The sequence below is a fragment of the Crotalus tigris genome, unplaced genomic scaffold, assembly GCF_016545835.1.
Source record: "Crotalus tigris isolate CLP2741 ecotype Arizona unplaced genomic scaffold, ASM1654583v1 scf7180000020134.12578, whole genome shotgun sequence".
Classification (NCBI taxonomy): Eukaryota; Metazoa; Chordata; class Lepidosauria; order Squamata; family Viperidae; genus Crotalus; species Crotalus tigris.
The window spans coordinates 1-12578 of record NW_024097872.1 but is presented as its reverse complement, the minus strand read 5'-3'; the positions used below and the strand labels follow the sequence as shown (position 1 = coordinate 12578).

Here is a 12578-nt window from a genome sequence, read left to right as displayed (position 1 = left end):
GGTGAAATAAATTCATGTACCCTTAAGTGATCTTGTGGAGAAATTTTCCTCTTCCCTACTGATTTAAATATGTTTTCAGTTCTATTAACTTTATTGTAGAAAATGTTACAGGATTAATACCTGATTTCATCATTCCTTAGACGGGTTTCAAGCGTAATGTTTCCAGTTGTGCAAAATGGAGAATTCTTAATAAGCCTTGAATAACAAAAGTCCTCACTTCTCGTATTTGCTGGATCAGATTCCTCAGCTAAACTGTCTAGTGTCCAAATCTCGAATTGGAGAAAGTAATCTAAGAACATTGGAGAAAGTAATCATCATGTTTTACTTATTTGATTACTAGATTTTTATACCAATTTGCTAATAAATGGGATTTGCACTTACAAAATAATAATCCAATTAAAATTAGAAATAGAACTAACATACTTTAATATATAATACAATATTAAAAATCATGTGATCTAAACCATAATTCAAGTAATTCAAAGATTATGTTAGAGAAAAGAGATGAATTCCGCAATTTTGGAATGAAACAAAAAACGGCCATTTCTAGCATGCCCCAGTAACCCCTATATTTAGAAGAACCTGATTTGCAAAGTTTTATATCTAGACTTGTTCATAATGATCTAGAACAGATGGTCTATTAAGTAACCTGGCAAGTCATTAGGAGTGTAAAAATTTGAAGTTAAAATCATGAGTTGATTCAAATGGCACTGAGTATCTTCCCCCCACACACAGACATTGAGTCTAGTAGGGATACAGCCCCCTGGATGAACCTATTTGTTTGTATGCTGCTCCTTTGGATATTTGAGTATTTTGTAGTTAATTTATTATTTATTTATTAATGATATACAAGTCATTTACTGAAGAGGGCAGTTATATAGATTAGATCATAAAGCAAACAAAACATTTGCAACTCTTTAATTTAAATGATCAGTATACTCTTCCTGATTAGATCTTATGTACTCTTTAAGTATAATTTCCTTTATGTCTTACAGAATTCTGCAATCAATAATTTTGGACTTGGCTACTATTGTCTTGCCAAACAAGCATTCTAAATGAGATCCAGCCACTTCCCATTTTTTTTTCCCAAAAGCATTTAAAAACAAAAACAAAACACACACCAAATGGATTTTCCCCAGCTTCAAATTGAAATTCGTTCCTGGAATTACTGCCCTGTAATTTCCAAACCCGACTATCTTTGCAGAAAAATCGGAGATCTTCTAGTTCAATTTCAACTGAATTCAATTTCAATTGAATTCAATACTTACACACAGATACACAGCCCTGAGTTAAACCCGTTCACTCACACACGAATTCCTTCGCCTTTGCTCCATTGCTACACGTTGCCCCCAGCTCAGTCTCCAGATGATCAAAACTTCAAATCCCTTGACTTGCAAAATAAAAGTGATTTTTTTTTACTATTTTAGACGATTCTCGGTACCTTTAAAAAAAAAAAAACGCCACCAATCTTTCAGACCTTTCCTGAATAAGGAAAAGAAAACTTTCTTCGAAATAGCATTTTTTCCCTGCAGAAATGTCACTCCCTCTCCCGCGATCCATCCGAGCCCCACGATCTCGAAATTATTAATCACCCCTTGCAAAAGACTCTTCCACGCACCGGGAGTTTCGCTCCGTTTTCGGAATCGACTGTTTCCTCCCCGAAGAGAATTCCGAAAAATTTGAATCCCACCCCGCAGCCAGGACACCGGAGACGAGGAAGATACCCTCCCGCCCACCAAAAGGGGGAAAAAAAATCCTGTTTCGACTTACCACCGGATTCATTTGACCCACTCCGGCTCCCGTTACTCATCCCCCCAGAGGCGCTGCTTCCGGAAAGGGAAACCAAATTTGCATGCCCAAATAGTACAGTACATTATGTTACCATCATCTGGTGGGAATCCGACGTTGCGGCCGTCTCATTTGATACATACGCACAGACTACATGTCCCAGAAAGCATTGCTCTTTAGGCGGAAGTAGACCCTCGGGGAAGAACTGCTGTTTGGGAAATGTAGGCTTCCAGTTTAGAAAAGTTGCAATGTTGGGAATCCGAGGAAATGGCCTGTAAAAAATCTAGTTTTTCATAATTTATGCAATCCGCTGGGTTTTACGAATTAGGGATTTCTAATCAGTTGTACATTGCCACCAATTAACTAAATAAACTCTCACCTTCTCTTTTAATAGGTTGAAGATGATCATTTTCATGATAAAAACATTTCTAGGAAGTCTTAGTTTGTATAATTAGTTACAATATAAGTAAAATTCAAGGGTTGAGGTTTTTAAATTTTGTGTCAAAAGTCAAGAAGTATCTACCCTAAATCATAATGGATATGGCCTACATCAGAAGAAACAAGTATTCAATCAGGTAGTTTTATATATGGAATAAACCAGTGAAATCAGAGGAAATGAGGAATACAACAAAGAAACAAAATCATATCAGAACAGTCTGGCCTTCCACGTTCTCAGTAGGTGCACTTGGTGGAAGAGAGTTATGATGGGTGATGTTGTCACCGAAAACTAAATATTGTTGGTTATTAGATGCGTTTAACCAGGAATTAGGCAAGTTTTGAGAGACTATGGGGACATCATCCACAACAGCAAGGGTAACCCCACTGTTTGTGTGGGGACTGAGGCACGTCTCTGCCTCTGGTCGCCGTCTGATAGCTGGGTCAGAGAGTCTTCACCTGTAGCAATTATCTCAGCAGAATCCCCAACTATCACCCATATAAATTTATGTCAGTTTTGGGGGGGATACAGTTGGGGGTCATCTTGTAAGGAGATGTTAAAGGCACTTCTGACTCTAGTAAAGGTGGTAGATAAGTTGTATCCTTAGAATCTGCATGCTTAAAGGACACTGTACAATGGAACAGTTTGTCTTTCTGCTGTAGCCTGCGTGACAATACTTTTTTTTGTTATTGAGGAAATAGTAGATTGTTGGGTAACTCTATTGTCACAAGTTTAAGTATTTGGTGAAGCCAATTTAAATAGAGGCTTTGTTGTGAATTGGGTTGTTGTCAGTGCCTCTTTTAGATCATCCAGTCTCTGAATAATGTTAGCTTACTCAGCTTCCTGGATGAAGAAATTGGAATAGAAAAGAACTTCCCGATAAACAATATTTAGGTCATGTCAGGATTTTTAGTTGACTAGTGTTGCGTCCTTCGCGAAATGGCAATGACACGAGAAGCAGTTGTAGTTCTCAGGAACTTCTTTATTTCTGTTCAGCATACTGGTTACAAGACGCCAACAATGCCCGAATCTCCCGGCCTCTTTTATAGGCCATTCCCGGGCCAATCTGCAACATTTGGCGCGCCAGCACCCGCGCATGCGCGCACGTGCTGGCGACAGCCAGTCTGGTCCCAGGCAGCTTGCACCTGCCCAGGACCGTTGCAATGCCCCGAGCCTGCTTCCACAGGCTCAGGACATAACAACTAGCCTATCATGCTTACTTTTATCTGGGACTTCTACACCAGTGAAGTTTAACATTATCTCCTTTTCCACGTCATAATGACAGGACCAAATTAGACCCGAACCAGAATGCTTCTGATAGGTGATATTTTCTGAATCTACTTGAGGTTCTCCTCATTGTTTCATAGATTTATCCTGCTTAGAAGCCCATGGACCTTTAAATTACTAAACATCCTCATCCCCAGTTGAAGCAAGAGAATATCCAAAATTCTAGGGTTGAAAAAACAGAGTTTGCAGGGAATCTGAGGCAACATGCTTTATATATCAGCTCTTAGGAAGCGACAATGAAAAAGGTTGGCATTTTCCTGGCCATATATGTAAGCTTCTAGAATGCATGTGTTTGGCCACTCTATGAACACCAAATACTAATCAGTTTAACGAATCGCAACCTGATTTAACAGGTCACTTCTTATGGATTCTCTTTCCTTGCTATTAATTTGCATTTCTCTTCTTCTTTGTCAATTATGACTATGTGCATAACCTTACAAAAAAAGCAACCTTGGCATAATGCCATATGTTCATTAATAGATAAATTGCATGCCTTAGCCATAAAGGTATGTCGTATCCAGCCTTGTTAACAGAAGGACTCCATGAATTAGGCTACTAAACTGTTAATTGTATTTTTGGATCCTGCTTGGTTAAGTTACTTTTGTACTGAACTTGAACCGTAATAAATTTATCTATCTATATACAATATAAGCATGGATAATTTAGTTGAACAGATATACACTCTTTCCTAGAAATTAGGATCTTGATATTACAATTAAACTGAATAAGGCATGCAAAAAAACCTGCAGTGGAGTTTATAACTTATCAGTAACCCAATTTAGTGGACAAATATACATTACGTTAAACACAGGTGAAAGTGGTTTCTCTGCATTGACTTAAATAATTTTGAATCTGAACCTTTATTCAGAATAATACATTTAGCACATTTTAATAGTTGCCAGTAGATGGCTCTGTTAATGTCTGGATAATTTATGTTATGGCTGTGTTTCTTGCCATAATGTATTATTTATTTCTTTGATTTAAGTTCTACGTTTTTTGTATAGAATTCAAGGTGACATGCACAGAACTTCTTCCTCCTACTTTTTGCCACAATTCTAAAGTAAAAGTAATCTATCAACTTCATCTATATTATTTGAAAAACATAGCCTAGATATGGTGTACCTAACCTATGGTGTAATTGTTATTGTTACTATCAGCATCTATACATGCATTTATAAATGCCCTAATGTAGTCCCTTCTATAATAAACCATGTCTGCTTCTACTCTTGTTCAAACTGTCACTGTATTCTTTCTCTTATTGTATTGTTTTTAATTTGTCTTATTCTTTCTGCATTCTGTTTTGTATTGTGAACTGTCCAGGGTTGTTTTGGCGTTGAATGCAATCAAAGTGAAATTAAATAAATAATAAAGAAATGATTAATTGAGCTTTACACCCACTATTTGTCCTGTACTAGTTGCACATTAAGTAAGTTTTAATAATCTGCTCTAAGTTAATAAGTTCATAGGCACACGGAGCCTGTATCACAGCAAACTCTAATATGATTTCTTAATCAGAGAATGATGCATACTGATTTCATGTTTGAGTTTATGTAAATAAATGTATAAAATCATATAAGGAATCATTTAGTTAAGTTTAGTTTAGTTTATCAACCCTTGCTCCATACAATAATCAAAAATAAAGTATCCCCAGCAGGTTCAGTGCATCCTATGAAGGGAATACATTACTCTTTTCTTACATTTTTCTTAGATTTTCTTAGATATCATTTGGCAAAATATGATGTCCTATAATTTTCATTCATTATTTTTTGTTCTGTAAATATAGGCAACAGGCTTATAATCTTCTGATATGATATCTTTTCAGGTATTTGAAGAGTGGTATCATGTATCTCACTTCATCTTCTCAGGCTAGCCATGCCTAATTCTTTGAATATCTTTTAGAGTATTGGATTTAGTTCCTAGTTACTGGTCATCATCACTTATCTTCTCTAAATCTGATATAGTTTGTCTCCTTAAAGTGAGTCCTCAAAACTGAACATAATATTCAATATGGAGTCTATCCATCACAGAACAAAATGGAATATTATGTCTTGTGAATGTGGGAAATATACCTTTATTAATAAGCCTAAATACTGCTGTTAGCAAAGCTAGTATCCTCATTCTATTTTGTGTTTATATATTTGATTTCTGTTTCTAAATAAATGGCTTTGGATTTGTTTCTCTTAAATGTAATTCCATTCTTTTCAGCCCATTCTACCATATCAAAATTCTTTTGAATTGTTTATTCTTGCTTCTCAAATATTATAAATTCAGTTTTGTGACTGTTATATCCCGAGCCTTGCAAACGGCTCGGGCGTTTGCAGGCAGTCCCGGGCAGGTGCAAAGCTGCCCGGGACCAGACAGGCTGTCGCCAGCGCCGTGCGCATGCGTGGGTGCTGGCGCGGGAAAAGTAACCCATTTACCCGGGAGTTGCCTATATAAGAGGCTGCGAGGCGTTTGTGCGAGGCTGAAGCCATCTTCCTGTAAGCTGAACACTGAATAAAAGAAACTGAGAACTCCAGCTGCTTCTCGTGTCTGTTTTCCCGCCACGGACTCAACACTGGCGACGAGGTGGGATGCCTTGCACTACCTGGAAAGGAAGAAGTGTAAGCTTACCCAAGGAGTCCTGAGCGGCGAAAGAGGAACGGCGTCGACTCGGCAGCTGCCCGCCAATCCGGTGCGCATTCGGGGGTAGGCTGGCTGATAGACCCGTCTCATGAAGATCCGAAGATGGCGAAAATCGGAAGGCTTTAGGAATTCGACGTCTCACATCCAGAGTGGTGGGAGTCCTACGTAGCCAGGGTGGAAAATTACCTCAAGGTAAACCAAGTGAGGGAAGATAGCTTGAAAGCTGCCACCCTGCTTTGTGTCTGCGGTCAAGATGCCTTCGAAATCGCAGAGAACCTTGCAGCACCTGTCCCATTAGAGTCTGTCAGCTATGCAGATCTAAAGAAGCTATTGAAGGAGCACTTCCAGCCCGGTGTACGTTTTATCTCAAGGTTCGACACTTATCGAACAGAGGGATTCAACGGGCCGGTGAGTCAGCCAAGGAATACATCGCCGCGCTACGGAAGGCCGCCAAGTCCTGCGAGTTCAAGGACCTCGAGGAACGACTGAGGGACCGATTCGTGTGCGGGCTAAGGCATCGAGAGCTACAACAGAGACTTTTTTCCAAGGAAGAATTATCCTTCCAAGACGCCTTAAGGGAAGTCACCGCAGAAGAAGCAGCAGGCGGCGCCGTCAAGAACATGCGGCCGATCAGAAGCAGTGCAGAGGATGCATCCGTGCACCAGGAAGACGTCCAACAAAACTCCGAGGAGGATCCGGACGAGGAAGTCGACCGTCTACACCCGCGAAGGAAGGAAACCAGAAGGGAAGCTCTTCGGCTCCGCTCAAGTGCATCGGCGTGGAGGTCGCCACAGGAGAACCGACTGCAAGTTCCGCTCCGCTACCTGCCGGGCATGCGGCAAACTAGGGCACATTGCAGCTGTGTGTCTGGGCCGACGAAGGCCCACCCCAAGCAAGAAACTGACGGGTACCCAAAAAAAGAATACCAGCCAGAATAGGGTAGGGTTTTGCGCTTCGCGAAGAAGCATCTGTAGAACAGGCACACACAAGCCCATGAAGAAAAAGCTGTCACTAAACGTGAAGCTACAAGGGGTTCCATTATCTATGGAACTAGACACAGGGTCTGCCCTTTCCATCATTTCATTGCATACATTTAGGAAGATTTGTTCCAGTAGTGGGACTAAGGCCAAGTTAAGGCCTTCTGATATTGTTTTAACTGATTTTCAGAACTCAAGAGTGTGTGTTAAGGGGGAGGCCACCCTTAACGTGCAATACAAGAGTTTTGAAGGTCCACTAGACTTGTTAGTAGTCGGGGGTGAAAGAACGAGTCTCATAGGACTCGATTGGTTTGAGGCCCTGGGGCTACACGTCACAGGATCAACAGCTTACAAAACCGAACACAGGAAGTATGAAAGAATTGCAGAGATGTATCAGCCCCAGCTGGGCCATTCAAAGGACCACCTTGTGTCCTAAAGCTAGACCGCACTGTCACTCCCATTAGGATTAAAGAAGAAGGGACCTTCTGCTTTAAAAAGTAAGATTGACACTGAACTAGACAAACTAATCCAACAGGGAAGCCTAGAACCTGTTGATTCCAGCCCGTGGGAGACCCCCATTGTCACGCCTCTAAAGGCAAATGGGGACATTCGCATTTGTGCTGATTACAAATGCACACTCAATAAGGCATTGCAGCAACATGCCTATCCTGTTCCTGTGGTCAGTCACATCCTGGCATCTCTCAAGGGGGGGAGTGTTTTTGCAAAGCTTGACCTAGCTCAAGCATATCAACAGCTGCCTGTTGATGATGATGCTGCTATAGCTCAGACCATTGTGACCCACAGGGGAGCCTTTAAGGTAAAAAGGATACAGTTTGGAGTGAATGTCGCTCCTGGGATTTTCCAAAGCGTAATGGAAAACACACTACGAGGTATACCAGGGGTCTGCCCCTATTTTGACGATGTCTTGATTGCAGGAGACTCCACACACATTCTAGCTGAAAGGCTTAGGGCTGTCCTGTTAAGATTCAGGAAATCAGGCCTCAAGCTCAGAAAAGACAAATGCCAGATTGGGGTGCCTTCTACTGAATTTCTGGGATTCAAAACTGATGCTGCTGGGATTCATCCTGCTGAATCCAAACTAACTGCTATTTTAGAAGCACCCAGGCCAAAGTCTAAGGACGAACTTCAGGCCTTCTTAGGCCTCCTGAATTTCTACAATTCTTTTCTTCCACATAAAGCTAGTGTAGCTGAGCCTCTTCACAGGCTACTAGACAAACAGGGTGTGTGGCTGTGGTCACAAGCGCATGAGGCTTGCTTTAAAGAAGTCAAGGCCTTGCTCACTTCTAACAGTGTTCTTGCACATTTCAACGAGTCTCTCCCTGTGTGCATCGCTTGTGATGCGTCCCCCTAGGGGTTGGAGCTGTCCTGAGTCACCTCAGGTCTGATGGAACTCAGGTTCCTATTGCATACTACTCCAGAACACTGTCTTCTGCCGAGCGCAACTACGCTCAGATAGACAGGGAGGCTCTGGCTGTTGTTGCTGGAATTAAAAAATTCCACGATTTTCTATATGGCAGGCATTTCACGGTCTTCACTGACCATAAGCCTATGCTGGGACTGTTTACCACACGTAAGCAGACTCCCCACATCATTTCCCCTAGAATGCTTAGGTGGTCTATTTTCTTGTCTGCATATGATGTTTCATTACTCCACAAGCCTGGGAAAGAAATGGGCCATGCTGATGGCCTCAGTAGGTTGCCTCTGCCAGTAGTAGAAGCTGACCCCGCGCCAGCTGTCAACATTCTATCAATCCAAGCCTTGCCCGAGCTTCCTCTTAGTGCCAGGGATGTTACCGCTGAAACAGGTACCGATCACACACTTTCACGTGTCCGCTCCTGGGTCCTGTCCGGGTGGCCTGAGCACTGCCCTAGTCCTGAGTTTCAGAGTTTCTGGTCCAAAAGAAACGAACTGTTCCTTTCTCAGGGTTGTCTGCTTTGGGGAAACAGAGTTGTCATTCCCACCTCAATGAGGACTAGGGTCTTAGAATCCCTCCACGAGGGTCATCCTGGCATTGGTCGTATGAAGGCCCTTGCGCGCAGCCACTTGTGGTGGCCTGGTTTAGATAAAGATATTGAGGCTAAGGTGCATGCATGCCACCTGTGCCAACGAGACTCTCGCCCAGAGGATGCCCAAGCTCCTGTGCATAGATGGAGGGAAACACAGTCCCCATTGGGTCTAGGCGTGCACATGACTTACGTGGGCCCTTTCAGGCCAGTCTTCTTGGTCCTTGTCTGACAGCCATCAAAATGGACTTGAGGTTGTGCCGTATTCATCACCACCACTGCAAAGGATCTATTAGGTACTGAGGGGGATTTTTGCTGCACACGGGCTGCACAGATGGTCATGGTTCCGACAACGGCCCTCAATTCACTTCCTCCGAATTCCAAGCTTTCTTACAGGCAAACATGATTCGTCATGCCATGTCTGCACCCTTCCACCCGTCCACCAAACGGTATGGCTGAACGTATGGTGCGCATCACAAAGGACGCATTGAAAAGACTCACCTACGGGGACTGGCATCACAGGTTGGCTGACTTTCTCCTTTCTTATCGCACCACACCATCCACTTCTACAGGGAGAAGTCCAGCTGAACTTCGTTGGGGGCGCCAACTTACTACTAGACTTGACCGGTGGCATCCGGACAGACTGCCTTCATCTACCTCACATCCTAGGGCACCTAGACAACTCCTTGTGGGTGCCCCGGTTTGGGCTCGCAATTACGGGCCTGGTCATACATGGGTCCCCGCTTCTGTGTCCAGGATCACAGGTCCTCTCTCCTACGAGGTTGCCCTGGACAACGGTCGTGTCCTGCGTCGGAACATCGACCAACTCCGCTCTAGGCGGGACTTTTCTGCTGAAACTCCTGGGTCTTTTCCAGGGGGGGAGGGGGACCCTTTGGAGCAAAGGGAAGGGCAAGAGTTACTGCCCATCTCCACTGAGGGAGCCACAGACGGCTCGGCCCAAGATTCTGCACTTGCTCCGAAAGAAAGTCATGGAGCTTCCCCCACAACAGGCACTCACGCCTACTCCAGCCAGGGAGTCACCCCGGGATACTCACTTTCCACACACAGCACACAGCACTCCAGCAACGGAGGATCCCCGGGGGCATCCCAACAAATCATTCCCGCAAGAGAGCTGGCACACAATGCCCAAGGTTGGCCTGACCTTACCCCAAATCCTACAGGGGGTCAAACATACACAGAGCTAGTCGAGGAACCAAGTCCCGACTACAACACCCCTAGCACAAATCAGGGGACACCTGAGTTTTGGGAGAGTACAGAAACCCACACGAGCCCAAAAACAGAATGGGGTTCAGGGAATAGACAGCCTCCTGACAGGTCTTGGACTGACCTAGGGGGTTCTACAGAGACGCCCAGCAGTGGCTATCACTTCAAGGGGCCTGAGGGTCTACAGCTAGGTAGGACAACCAGGTCACAAAGCAACCGAAGCCCTGGCCTGACGAGCCCGGTGGGCAAGCAAGCAGGCCAGGCATCGGGGCACAGTCCTTGGAAGACACCAGGGCACAATAGAGAGAACAGGCTCACGCCTCCCTCCAGTCAGGGACCTTATGCCAGTAACCCAGAGCTAAGAAGGTCACAGAGAGCAAAGAAATCTCCTAAGTATCTAGAGGATTACATAACATTGCTGGCAAGGCAAAAGCCAGTAATCAGTGGGAGCACTGGGGAGCAAAATGTCATATAAAAAAAATGTTGTATGTTGGTAGTAGTTTTAGCCCGGGGGAAAGGGGTGTTATGTCCCGAGCCTTTGCAAACGGCTCGGGCGTTTGCAGGCAGGCCCGGGCAGGTGCAAAGCTGCCCGGGACCAGACAGGCTGTCGCCAGCGCCGTGCGCATGCGCGGGTGCTGGCGCGGGAAAAGTAACCCATTTACCCGGGAGTTGCCTATATAAGAGGCTGCGAGGCGTTTGGGCGAGGCTGAAGCCATCTTCCTGTAAGCTGAACGCTGAATAAATGAAACTGAGAACTCCAGCTGCTTCTCGTGTCTGTTTTCCCACCACGGACTCAACAATACCTTTAACACCATCATTTTATAGATGGCATTTCCCACCCGTAAGGCTAGCCAAAATGGGTCCAAACATCTCACCCCTATGCTGGAAATGTAAAAAAGCAATAGGTTCATACTACCATATGTGGTGGGAATGCCCAAAGACTCGTGAGTATTGGAACAGGACATGAAACTGGTTGAGAGATATATTAACACTAGACTTAGAGTTAAAAGTATTTCTTGTTGGGAATAACGGCAGAAAAATACGACAAGGGAACAATCTACCTGCTGCTACACATCTTGACTGCAGCTAGGCTTGCCTTTGCACAAAAATGGAAATTCCCACAGAGGAAGAGTTAATACAAAAAATATTAGCGTGTGCGGAAATGGACAGGCTCACAATGATATTAAAAGACAAATGTGGATCAGTTTATTATGAAACCTGGGATAAATTTTATCCCTGGAAGAATTTGAAGAGGTTGGTCGGGATTAAAGATGAATGTTAAGATAGAAATATATGTTATTTTAGAACAAGTATTGTATATAAAACTTAGATGTATATGTAGAGATGAAGAATTGATTGTAAAAAGTGGAATAATCTGATAAGAATGTATATACTGGAATGTCACATTAAATCCAATGTTTGTTTGTTTTTAACTGTATTATAAATAAAATTTGTAAAAATAAAAATACCTTTAACACCATCAAAGAACAATATCTGCCTATCCCAGGTCCTTGGGAAGGACTCAGTAGATGGACAAAAATGATAATAATAATAATAATTGGTGATGAAGGACTGGTGATAGGGGAATGAAGGCTAAAACATATGAAGAATGGTTGCAGGAATTGGGTAGGTCTAGTTTAATGAAGAGAAAGACTGGGGTGACACGATAGCAGTGTTCCAATATCTCAGGGGTTGCCACAAAGAAGAGGGAGTCAAGCTATTCTCTAAAGCACCTGAAGGCAGGACAAGAAGCAATGGATAAAAACTAATCATGGAAAAGGGTAACCTTGAACTAAGGAGAAATTTTCTGTCAATTAGAACAATTAATCAGTGGAACAACTTGCCTCCCAAAGTTGTGAATATGCCAACCCTGGAGGTTTTTAAGAAGAGATTGGACAATTTGTCTGAAATGATATAGGGCTTCCTGCTTACGCAAGGGGTTGAACTAGAAGATGTCCATGGTCCCTTCCAATTCTTTTATTCTGAATCAAACTCTCTTTGTGCTTCAAGCATTGCTGCCTCTCTCCATCTAACACAGCTTCACAGAGAAGCCTGAACATTCAGCAGTCTACATTTTCTCATATCAGATATTCAATTCCTGTTTGTTATTTTTATAAAGTTTTAGTGCTTTATTTGCAAGTTACCTCAATACTGTTTGTGAAAGAGATGGAGCATTAGGATTGAAATGAATGATTGCACTTTGCTCTAAAATCTAGA

The 12578-nt window shown here is 43.1% G+C and overlaps 1 long non-coding RNA gene across 3 annotated transcripts; it reads right to left on the bottom strand.

The window, feature by feature from the left end:
* Nucleotides 1–119: 119 nt before the first annotated feature.
* On the bottom strand, nt 120–3261 carry LOC120318207. Of its 3 annotated transcripts, none has more exons than XR_005559440.1 (3): nt 1771–3261; nt 1269–1441; nt 120–289 (listed from the first exon to the last, which is right to left on the bottom strand). It is a non-coding gene; the product is annotated as an uncharacterized LOC120318207 (long non-coding RNA). The 3 variants fall into 3 exon arrangements; XR_005559442.1 differs by having other exon boundaries at nt 1269–1390; XR_005559441.1 differs by lacking the exon at nt 1771–3261 and adding an exon at nt 1619–1761.
* Between the last annotated feature and the right edge of the window lie 9317 nt (nt 3262–12578).